The sequence below is a fragment of the Mus caroli genome, chromosome 17 (assembly GCF_900094665.2).
Source record: "Mus caroli chromosome 17, CAROLI_EIJ_v1.1, whole genome shotgun sequence".
Taxonomy (NCBI): Eukaryota; Metazoa; Chordata; class Mammalia; order Rodentia; family Muridae; genus Mus; species Mus caroli.
In genome coordinates this window covers 3921318-3933845 of record NC_034586.1, presented here as the reverse complement: position 1 = coordinate 3933845, position 12528 = coordinate 3921318, and the positions used below count along the sequence as shown (strand labels likewise).

The following is a 12528-nucleotide window of genomic DNA, read 5'->3' as shown; positions in this document are numbered from 1 at the left end:
TTTTTTTTTTTTTTCTGTTGTGATGTCAGTCAAACTACTGTTAGGAAAGCTGTTAGGTATATTTTAAAATAAATCACAGCAAAACGCTATCATACTGATCCCAGCAAGCTAACATCTGTCTTCTGATGTCTGCCACCTGCTGAAAGGCCTGGAAGGTTCTGGGTAGTTTTCATTTAATTATTGATCAAAGAAGTGTTTATTTTCCTATTGTAAGTGCAGAGTGTTTTTGATTGTTAATAAAAAAAAAATGTTGTCAACTATCAAGAGGTCTGCATGGTGCATATGTGTTAGAACATTAACAATTTTATCATGCTGTCATTTCTGTTGCTTTCTATTAATTAGTAAATAATAGGCAGTTGAAGTTTTTTTTTTTAATTTTACTTTTAAAATCCAGAAGTCATATAAATTCTTTATTAGCAGATCTAATTATATAGTATGTATTAGGGATATAAGGCTAAACTGTGTTTATATGTTCCTAAGCCCCTCAACGTTGGCACCAGATTCTCCAGGGTAACCAGTTGCTTGTTCTATAACTGATAACTGTCTCCCAGACGTCGAACACTGTAGATACTCTGCAATCCCGGGTCGTGGGTGTATTTAGAGCAGCTCTCTCTATATTGGGTGTAATGGTTAATTTGGAGTGTCCCTTGATTGGATTTTGACATGCCTAGAACATTAGAGAGAGATACTTTCCTGTGAGGATATTTTCAGAAATCATTAACTGAGGGATAAGAGTTGCCTTAAATGTAGGTGGAACCCAGACTCAATAAAAGGAGGAAGAGGAGAAAGCCAGCAGAGGCAGCATCCAGCTCGGTGAATGAAGGTGAGGAATCAGCCACCAGCTCATCACCACTGTTCTGTTCTCCACTGCAGGATACAAGGGACCACCCCTTCAACCATGAAGCACATCTCTCTTCAGTTTCTTGTCAGGTGTTTAATTGCATTGGTGAGAGAAGTAACACATATTTGTGGTCCCAATTTGCCTGCCTCCTTGGGAATGATTAACACGTAATTTACCCATTCCAAAGGTCTCAGAAAAGGTACAGATGGATGGATAGTCAGCTGGGGTGAGATGCGCAGGGTGAGGGTTCCCCAGGCACTTCCTCATGGTCGCCTGTCTTGAAGCACACCTAAATTGCTTTTTTTGGAGACTTCATTAATAGGCTAATCACATCACTCATGGGTCATTGGTAATCATTTGACCCTTCTGCCTTTTTCTTTCGATAGAACATTAGGGGGTAGAGTTCAAAGCCCCAGCACTAATCTTGCCCTGATTTTTGGTATGAAGTTCCTAGCCTATAGCTAGGCTCATTAGCCTTCAGTCATATCATCTACAAGAGACACTTCCCACAGTCTGACAATTGTTTATCAGAAAAGGCAGTCCACATACTCATTTGCTGAAGTTTAGGGATAAGATACTCATTTCTGGAGATCCCAAGGATTTTGAGAGCCAAGAAACAAAGCCAAGGAAGAACAAATATTTACTTTTTAATATAAATCAAACTTCATACGATGTTTTATATGTGAATTATAAAGTTCTCATAACATCTTAAAACAGGAACCGAACAGAATGCTGCCTTGACTCTGGAAGAAAAAAAATGTTTTATTTTGAGAAAGGGTTTAATTATGTAGCTCTGGTTAGCTTGTAATTCATTGTAGACCAGACTGGCCTTGAACTCTGAAGATCTGCCTGCTTCTGTCTCTGTCTTTGATGTGCTGAGATTAAAAGCAGGAAATACCACATCTGGCAAAACAAACAAAAAACAATAACAACAACAAAAAACCCTTTTGATCACATATTACATAAAGATCTGCTATTTCCCTTTACTCCGATCACTGGGAAATATGAGCTTGCTTGGTACCACTTTCCCTAGACGACGAGCTAAGATGCCTAATTTGGGTCCTGTTCCCTTGCTGGAAAATGATGTGCTTGAGAGAGGATCCTGAGGTGCTGTCCTCTTCTGTTCTCTGAATTGCTCAATTAGCCCATCTCACTGGCTGATTTTGAATAACCTTGATGCAAGCTAGAGTCACCAGAGAAGAAGGAGCCTCCCTTGGGGAATTGCCACCATAAGAAGCAGCTGTAAGGCATTTTCTCAATTAGTGATCACTGGGGGGAGGGCTGGGCTGGTGCCGACCCTGGGCTGGAGGAAGCAAGCTGAGAAAACCATGTAAAGCAGACCGGTAAGCAGCGCCTCTTGTGGTCTCAGCATCAGCTGAGCCGTCTCCAGTCTAAGATCAAGGTGCTGGCTGAGTCAGGGTCTGCAGAGGGCTGTCTTCCTGGCTTGTCACAGGCTAGTTCCCTTCATGTCCTCACAGAAGGTGAGGAAGCAATGAGAGTGTGGGGAGGATAGGGGAGGGGGAAAGGAGGAGAGGGCAAAGGGGATGGGAGAAGAAAGAAGGGGAGAGGCAAGGGGAGGGGAGGAGAGGAAAGAGGGAAGAAAGAAGAGGAGAGGGGAAGGGGAGAGGAGAGGGAAAGGGGGAAGAAAGGAGGGGAGTAGAGAGGGAAGGGGGAAGAGGAGAGGGGAGCAAAGGAGGGGAGAGAGCAGGAGGGAGTGGAGAGCAGATGAGTGAAAGGGGGGAAGGGAAATCTCTTTAAATATATTATTTAAAAATATTAGTTTATGTGCATTGGTACTTTGCCTGCATGTGTTTATTTGTACCACGTGTATGCAGGGGCCCTCAGAAGCCTGAGGGGCCTCAGATCTCCTAGAACTGGAGTCACAGATACTGTGCTGTCCTATGTGTAATGGGAATTGAACCTGGGTCCTCTACAAGAGCAGCCAGTGCTTGTAACTGTTGAGCTACCTCTCCAGCCCTCTCATCTTTGTTTGAGGTCACAGGTTATATCAGACTGATGCGCTTATGCTCTTATGACTCTCCTCTCTCCAGATTCAGCCGTGCTGGAGCATGGGTTCAATTCAAAACACCTCATAGTCAATATGAATCCAGGGTGGGGGCTATCATATAAGTCTTTTGTAGTGCACAGTCTTATTTAAGCCTTTGGAGGCAATACCTCAGTCTCCTATGAATACAGGAGACACAGCAAAGAAGTGTTTCAGAAGTGTAGATCTTTAGTATGAAGACGGCTACTTCAAACCAACTCAGGGGTCCAATCACGCAGTCCCCCGAAATGAGAAACTTCTGGTTTCTTTGGCAAGTTAGTCATGTCAAATGGTTTTGCTGAGGCACACAGATGAAAGGATGTTTTGCTTAAGTAAATGCAGGTGAAAGGATGTTTTGTGGGTTGGAGAGCTGGTTCAGTGGTTAAGAGTACTGACTGCTCTTCCAGAGGTCCTGAGTTCAATTCCCAGCAACCACATGGTGGCTCACAACCATCTGCAATGGGATCTGATGTCCTCTTCTACTGTGTCTGAAGACAGCTACAGTGTACTCATATATATAAAATAAGTAAATCTTAAAAACAGCATGTTTTAAGCCGGGCGTGGTGGCGCACGCCTTTGATCCCAGCCCTCGGGAGGCAGAGGCAGGTGGATTTCTGAGTTTGAGGCCAGCCTGGGCTACAAAGTGAGTTCCAGGACAGCCAACAGCCAGGGCTATACAGGGAAACCCTGTCTCGAAAAACCAAAACAACAACAACAACAACAACAAACAGTATGTTTTGCTATGACAGCCATGTGAAGGATGTTTTGAAGGAATATAAATATGACCCCACAGCCAGTGGGAGCTTGAGCATTGGTTTGCCTTGCTCCACTTTACTGTTCTTTGCTGACAACCTGCATGTATTGGTTCACCTTACATTGCATTTCTGAGCCTCACTTGTTAGAAACTTGCCAAAGAACTTCTTGTGAGGTTCCTCTGGCTTCCTGCCACCTCTGTAGAGCCAGTTAGTGAGCCTCAGTTTCCTCTGGATTGAACTGCTCTTGCTGATTCATGTGTGGTGTCTGTGGAGTAGACCAGACTGCAGCTGCTGGTTCATATTTGTTGTTTGCTAGTGGACTGGACTGAGAACAACAAAGATTGGAAGACCCCCCAAAGAACTATTTCTGAACAGGTCTGCTTCCGCTGCATCCTAATAACCTTTCCTTTCCATTACCTCTGGTGGGTCGTGAGATAGAGGGGAGGTTATGAAAAATATACACCTACCATCTCCCCTCTCTCTAAGGAATCTTAGAAAGAAAACAATTCTACCACTCCCCTTTGCTCTGCCATGCATCTCTCTCTATGGAATAAATTTAAAGTTTCTCAATGTCTTGCTATCTTCCTTCCTTCCTTTCTCCCTCCCTCTTTATCTCTTTCTCCCTTCCTCTCTATCTCTTTCTCCCTTCTTCTCTTTTTCTTTTTCCCTCCTCCCCCCTCTCTCTTTCTTCCTTTCTCTTTCAGTGTGTAGGTTAGAAGCCCCCTTGGTCTTCTCTGTCTACCATGAGGTCCTGGGATTTGAACTCAGGTTGTCAGGCTTGTTGATAGATGTCTTTACCCACCATGCTGACCCTTTGACAGTTTGTTTCCTTTTAGCAGGTAATGATAGTCTGTTGCCCAAATCCTTGTACCAGTTTATTATCTACCATCTATTGAAACTATACTATTTTGGTTTCTTCCAATGCTACTGTAGCAGCCATCTGATTGGTTTTGTTTTTAATTCATTTAGACAGAGTAAAAAGTATGATTGGTGGCAACTTGTTTAATTTAATAGAAATAGAATTATTAGAACTTAAAAAAAAGCTAAGTGGTTAAATGTTCACCTAATTTCCAGGAGGGAGCAGTGAGCCAGTGCCCAAGGCTGCTGTGTGAAGTCTGCCAGCTGAGCCCCACACAGTATATCAGTCTAGATCCAGCCTCAGCCCGCATGGAGCCTTACCTGCTCAGTGGAGGGGCTAGTGTGTTCCATTTCTTTTCTTTTCTCTAGGAAAGGAGTTTGTTTTCTCCACGGGTTTGGAGAAGTGCTCTGCTGGGTTTGCTGAGGAGTGAGAAGTTGTTTTATTTTCTTCCATATTCCACATGCATCCTCTTGCTTGACCGTGCTGATGAAGAATGTGTTCTGGGCTCATCTGAAAATTTAGGAGCCCTCCACCCTCTGCTTGGAGTCTCTAGAGTTTACTTTTGGGTCAGTACCTGGTTCTCTTGTTTTATAACAACCTACACAGATTGGTGTCTGGAGGTCGGTGTCCATAAGTAACCCCAACCCTTGCTTTGGACAGGGTCTCATATAGTCCAGGAACTTCATTTCCTCTTGCCTCCGCTCCCAGGGGCTGGGATTACAGGAGTGTGCCACTCCCAGTTGACGCCCGTGCCCATGGAAACCCTAAAGTTGTCCTTTTTTTCCCTTAGACCAAAACATGACCAGCAGGGGGCAGGCTTTCTACATTTTTGTGCTATAGCCTTAGCCCAGGATTTATTTAGAAACCCAGTATGTTCCTCATTTTGTTGGAAGAGGCCTTTTGAAAATGTGTATTACTGGAGATTTCTTAGTTTTTTTTTCACTGAGCACTGGTCATTAAAAATGTACCCAATTATTAAATTAGTTTTTGCTTTGAAACATTTTTTTTTTTTTTTTTCGAGACAGGGTTTCTCTGTATAGTCCTGGCCATCCTGGAACTCACTCTGTAGACCAGGCTGGCCTCCAACTTAGAAATCCTCCTGCCTCTGCCTCCCAAGTGCTGGGATTAAAGGCGTGTGCTACCACTGCCCAGCTAAACCTTATTTTTATTATACCTAATAGGAATTTATAAAAGCAAAAGCTTCTATGAGCTTTCATGTCATACAGCTGTAAGATGAAATTGATGTAGCAGATAACACAAACAAATTTATGAGAGATGAACAAATGAGCTCTCAGCATAACTAATCAGCTGGTGAGTGGACCAGTGATGACTAAAGTGAATTCTTCAAAAATACAGCATGGATTTATTACCACAGAGGAGCGAATATATTGTAAATTTGAGTTTTTGTTCTCTAACATCTGGGAACCTTTGTGATAAACTTTGGCTTTAAAATGAGATTGTGAACTGATGGGGAATTGTCATCTTGAAGACATAACAGGATCCACGGCCTCTAGGTGATCTTGGCAAGGAGGGGACTTAGGACGATGGGTCAGTTCCCTATTTTGTGTTCTAGTTCTGTTGGATGGGTGGCTTACAAGTAAATTGCCAGCTCCTCATTGTAAGAGTACTTCTTGGGGCATTTGCTATGTTCCCCACCTCGTTCCCAAATAACCGTAGGGCTCTAGCTTGCTTTAGCTCCCAAATCAAGACACAGAGAAGGGCTGGAGAGATGACTCAGCAGTTAAGAGCACTGACAGCTCTTCTGAAGGTCCTGAGTTCAAATCCCAGCAACCACATGGTGGCTCACAACCACCCGTAATGAGATCTGACACCTTCTTCTGGTGTGTCTGAAGACAGCTACAGTGTACTTGTATATAACAAAAAATAAGTCTTTAAAAAAAAAAAAAAGACACAGGGACCTGGTACTTTTATTATTATTATTTTTTTTATTTTGGTTTTTTTGAGACAGGGTTTCTCTGTATAGTCCTGGCTGTCCTGGAACTCACTTTATAGACCAGGCTGACCTCGAACTCAGAAATCTGCCTTCTTCTGCCTCCTGAGTGCTGGGATCAAAGGTGTGCGCCACCACGCCTGGCTAACCTGGTACTTTTATTAACAAGTTGCAAGCACTATGGTGGGCAGGTTCTGTGCTATTGTAACCCTCTAAGGCTATTTCCAAGCCATATGGTCCTTTTGAATATGAGTCTTGAGTTGGCTTGCTCTGCTTCATGTGTGTTGTCATGGAGACCTGCTCATTGCAATTCCTCATTGACTCCCCCCATTTCCTCATGCACTCTCTCTCTCTCTCTCTCTCTCTCTCTGGGACTCCCTGACTCAGATTGGAAGTCCTGCCTTATTCTCCTCTGCCCAGCTAATTGGCTGATCAGCTCTTTAGGAAACACTCAGAGATGATGGAAAGCAACTTTTACATAATATTCAGACATGAGATGCTTGGCCATGCCATCATCCAGACTGCAAGTGGATGTCTGGGCATAGAAATAAGCATCTCACAGTAAACAAAACCATCCCCCAACATTTCACTAGCAATGTTAAATTGTACTCATAAAATTTACTCCTTTCATCAACAAAGAACGGAACTGTATTATAGTTCAATTATAGGATGAAAATCAAGTATGAGACTTGGTTTCATATTCTCTACCCATGACCTCTTGGTGATAACCACAGCTCGCAGTAAGGTATAACCTACAGCAAAGCTTTGAATTAGTACAGGCTAGCCCCAGCAGGGATCTAACTCACAGAGACTACTGCAGTCAGTTAGAAATGGGGTTGAGCCCTTCAGTTGCTGGAGAGTGGAGATTTGGCTCACCCAGTGCAGGAAGTACCTTGTTCACATGAGAGCAACCCTGTATGACCTGCTTGTGGCTGCCCTTATTTGTAACTATGGACTTTTAGTTGACTGTTTAAAGAAAAAAAGCACTTTTAGGTGCCCCAACTGTACAGCTAACCTTGCTATGGGTAACCTCTGGCATGTAGTTTGGTGGTAACTGGGCTCCTTTTCAGTGATTTGAAGGTAGCTTCTACATTTCATTTGGACTCGAGTGACCTGCCTCTACTCCCTAGCTGCTTGGATGACAGGCATGCATTCCCACACCCAGTTCCTTCTTTATTTATTTTTCCATAAGCATTGACTTTGTCTATGGAAATGAATTAACCACAAACATATTTGCATGTTTATCTCTATACTTCTATTGCTATCAAGTTAGTCACTATCAATGCCCCAACCAGAATATATTAAGCATCTTGCTAAGGTGATAGATGCAGAAGGACAGCTGTAATTCTGTGTTGTAAATCATAGCATGATGGATAGCATGGAGGTCCATCTCATTGACATAGACTGCTGCCCGGGTTCAGTGACTCTGGGCTACAGCATGGTGTGGGTGAGGCCAGAACTTTAAATTCTTTCTCTGCATGGTCATCAGTTTTGTTCTGTCTAACACGCATAGCCAAGACACTACACTGGCCCAGCCTCCTAGGGAACACAAGGCCACTTTTCACTGTGATGAGGTAGGTCAGCGTCACGATCTTCCGTGAAGCCTGTGTGCTTGATGCCATACAATGACCAATCTGTCTTTGGATGTCTTCAACAAACAAAGCGTTTGGTTGTTTACTTTTTTGGAGGAATGGTGTTTAGTTCTGCTGGCCAGGATGAAACTATCTCTTGTATATTTTATTCAACTAGACTTTGGGCTCCAGCTTTGATAAGCATCTTGTATTAGGCTCAGTGTGTTCCTTAATGTGTGACAGAGAGGGACATCACAATTGCTGCTGCCACAAACATGGAGTGAAAACAGTGTGCTCACAGTGGGACAGGGAGTGGGAAGAACCCATAGGCATGTGCTATGGTTCTAGAGGGAGAATGCAGGAGCGCAATGACAGGCCTCAGGATCATAAGAAGTCATTCTTTTTGTTTCCATTTGGTCGTGTGTATCCCTGCGTTGCCGAGGTTCCTTTCTTAGAGGGCTGGGGAGATGCATCCTGTGATTTGGAACTGTGAAGACAGCCTAGATGGGTAAACTCTCTGGCCATCTTTAATTTATTTATGTTTTGAAGCTGTGGGCCCAACTGTGTGCCCTTGGCTTGGTAATAAAACTGCTGAGTTGTGAAAGAAACAGTTTTCAGTTTTACTAGCTAGTGCCAACTTGATCTTGAACGTACATAGTTCTTCAGAATTCACCAAGGACTGTATGATTCTTATTTCTCAGCATTCTGTTCTCTTCCCCCCCCCCCCCATTGATTGATCTTCTCTCGGGAGATATTGATAAATATCTATTTACTCCAGATAGGGTGCCGACAATAGGCCATGGAAATGATTCCCCCCAAGTCTACTTAGTGAACCAGCGAATGAGGAGCAACTAGCAGGAACATGGATAGCTCATAGGCAGCTGCATCATGGAATAGCCTACCTAGCATGCATGATGTCATGAAATAGACACCCCCCCCCCGCATGGATGGCCAAATATTTATTAAAACTATACCTGGACCATCCTGCATCTTTTAGGCATCTCAACAGATCACAGTCAGTAATTATTACTGTTATATAACTCAGGGATGGAGTGATCTTGTGAATCTTACAACTTCTGGGCACTCTAGGCCTTGTAGATTTCATTTATTTCCTGGGCCTTGCATGTTTCATCTATTTCTTGACTCTATGAGCCTCCCTCCAGGAGGATATGGTTACATAGCACTGCACCCCTTCCTCCATTTTTATATTCTTTTGGCTTCCTCTTATACAATGTTCTCTGATCCTTGAGGCACTATCACCTGATTGTGTCATTCCACCTATGGCTAAAGCATTGAGTCTATTTCATAGCAACAGTCTTCTTCTCCTCCTTCCCTTCCCCTTCCCCTTCCCCTTCCCCTTCCCCTTCCCCTTCCCCTTCCCCTCCTCCTCCTCCTCCTCCTCCTCCTCCTCCTCCTTCTTCTTCTTCTTTTTTTTTTTTTTTTTTTTTTTTTTTTTTTTTTTTTTTTGAGACAGGGTTTCTCTGTATAGCCCTGGCTGTCCTGGAACTCAGAAATCCGCCTGCCTCTGCCTCCCAAGTGCGGGGATCAAAGGTGTGGGCCACCACCGCCCGGCTGCAACAGTCTTCTGAAGGCCTTGAGAAGTCTCTAAAGTATACCAACCATTGCAAAAAGAAGTCTTGACCAACTGCTAGCAGCAGAAATCCAAATTATTACAAGCAAATATTTAAAAGACAATTAGCTAGGCCTATCATCTGTTTAACAAAACAGTATCAGTGGCCACCCCACTGGGCCCATGAGCCTCTCTGTATTAGTCAGGGTTCTCTAGAGTCACAGAATGTATGGTATGTCTCTCTATATTGAGGGAATTTATTGTGATGACTTATAGTCTGTAGTCCAACTAACCCAACAATGGGCATCTGTGAATGAGAAGTCCAAGAATCTATTAATTGCTCAGTCCCACGAGGCTGGTTGTTTCAGCTGGTCTTCTGTAGAAGGAGGTTCCAACAGACGTGTTGGCAAGTAAATGCAAGCAGAGAAGAATGAATCTTCCATCTTCCAATGTATCGGCCTCCAGCAGAAGGTGTGGCCCAGATTAAACATGTTTACCACTTTAATCTGGACCTGGGATTTGCTGTATTCAGGCTGACCTTGAGCTCAGAGATCTCCTTGCCTCAGTCTCCTGGGATTAAAGGCATGTACTACCTTAGCCTGGGTCTAAGCTTTTCATGACCACTATACTTCAAGATTTCTGTGCCAAGTTCCAGGTTAGAAACTTGTGTCTTCCAGACTCAAGGTCTGGATCACAGGTGAACCCTCCAATTCTGGATTGTAGTTCATTCCAGATAGAGTCAAGTTGACAACCAGTAATAGCTATTACAGCCTCCAACCATAGACTTTTGCCATGACAGGAATTTTTGCCTGTGAAATGGTTGTTGAATTCAACAAGAAATCAACTGGTTGTTCCCATCACAACCCAGATATCAACAGTTGCCACTATTGTAACCAGTGGGCACACCTTACTTAGCATGTTAGAGTCTGTAGTTGGACAGGATCATTGGTGACAGTTTCTCCCCTGGGTAACTCCCATGGCACGTTATGGCACCATGAAAGCCAGCCAGAAGGAGGAGTTTCCAGAGCAACCTAAACCTGACTTCTTCATGTTTAAAGCCACTGCATGTAATGTCTTCAGCAGCAGGCACCTGTTGCGGCCCGCCCGCAGTCCACAACACGAACGGTTCACTGAGAAAGGCAGTTCAGGCTGAAAAGAGAGGAAACTAGACGGGGCGGAAGAAACAATGGAGNCAAGACAAATCCTGATCAAGACTCAATTTTATTAATTCCAGACACTCAGTTTATAAAGGAAGGGGGAGGGAACCCAATTTCCCGCCAAGTAACTCAGGGTCCAGTAGCAGGACGAACACGTGTGTGTGCCTCCAGGCAGCAAAGGCAGGTTCCAGCAGTGGGCGTGGCAGGATGAATGAGCCGGTAGCTCCACCCTTGAGCAGGCAGGTTCCAGGCTGGGGGAAGGGAGGCCACAGGCGCCATCCAGTTTTTGCATGCAACCAGGAGTAGTGTCAGAGCTTCCTTGGTTTGTGTAGCTCACCGTCCAACAATTTTCACCATCAACACACAGCAAGGCTGATTCCCACTCATGCAGGGTGCCTTCATTTGACCCCTTAACTGCTCTTCTGTATGTCTGTAAGATGGTTGTATTTACAGAGGTTGGGCAGGATCTGTAAGGTTCACCATTACTATCTCCATGCCAGTGCCGATTAGTATTGGACCGCTAAGGGGGTACCAGAAAAGCAGTGTTAGCAAGGTCCAAGCCAGCACCAGACAGTCACATCACTGCTCTCAGTTTCTTCATATGAGCAGGGACGGTGATGGGGGACACTACCCTGTCTAGGCTTCCATGACCCATTGACATTTTCAATGAGCTGTTGGCCTGATGCAGAGCTGGTATGCATCCACTCACGCCGGGTAGTCTTAGTGGGGCTAACTAGCATAGCTCAGCCTTGCTCAGGCCCATAGGCCTATGTTGTAGCCTGCCATGCTTTCTGCTAGAGCTGAGGCTCTGCTTCTGACAGACTCCAGGCCAGCACCATGGGCCTTACCTTTTCACTAATCTGTATCTGGCTGCTGAAAGGCCCCCAGGCTGGACAGATCACCTTTGCTTTCATGAAATAGAGGAGCAAAGACTGAACATGGAGACACTAACTGTCTGCCCCCTAGAACAACTTTACCTGCGCTGAATTATCACTTCTGTCTCCTGTGAACTGTTCTCAGGCCTTGAAGCCTTCTAGAAGCCAGGTAGCTCAGCAGTTAGCTTTCTATTACGTTTTTCCTTAGGAAATCCAATTTGACCCACACCTTGGTACATTTGCCTTTGAGGGACCCAAATGGACCCTGAGCCTGCTTTGTCTTCCTTCCTTGTGGAGAGCCGTGCTGCGAGCAATCGCCATTATAAGATGGCGCTGGCCTCCACTGTGCCTAACTAGTAAACAAGCCTTGTACGCAGGTGTGAGAGTGAACTCACGCCTAGTCACTGCCCATCTCGTGGCGTAGTAATGGGGTGATGGGCGAGCAACGAATCAGGAGCTGACATGCCACATCAGGTGCTGAAACGCCATGGCTGAGAGCTATATAAGCAACGCCATTTTCCGGGGTCTGGGTCTTTCCTCCTGAAGAAGCAATAAAGCTTTTGCTGCAGAAGATTCCGGTTGTCCGAGTATGTTCTTGCCGGCGAGAATGGTAGCTCGGGATAAGAGGCACCGAGGAACCCAGGAACTTTATACCATCACACCTGCGCAAGGGAGATCCCCCGTTCGCGGGGCGGAATCAGAACTGCAGGACATTAAGGTTCTATAAGGTATGTACAGTCTTGAAATTTCTCCAGAGTTAGACGCCCTTTTGATTGTTTTCACGGCAATTGTTCCTTCCCTTTCGGTTTCATTTTGCTTCCACCGCTGGAACTGCTGACTGGTTCTCAGTCACAGTCAGGCCTGGACAGTGACCAGTATTGCTGACTGGTTCTCAGTCGTGGTCA

General features: G+C 44.7%; 1 protein-coding gene across 1 annotated transcript in view; it reads left to right on the top strand.

Moving 5' to 3' along the window:
* The window catches only part of Sod2 (superoxide dismutase 2), a 24967-nt gene that overhangs the window by 8086 nt on the left and 4353 nt on the right, over positions 1-12528 (top strand). The gene's annotated exons all lie outside the window — the stretch shown is intronic.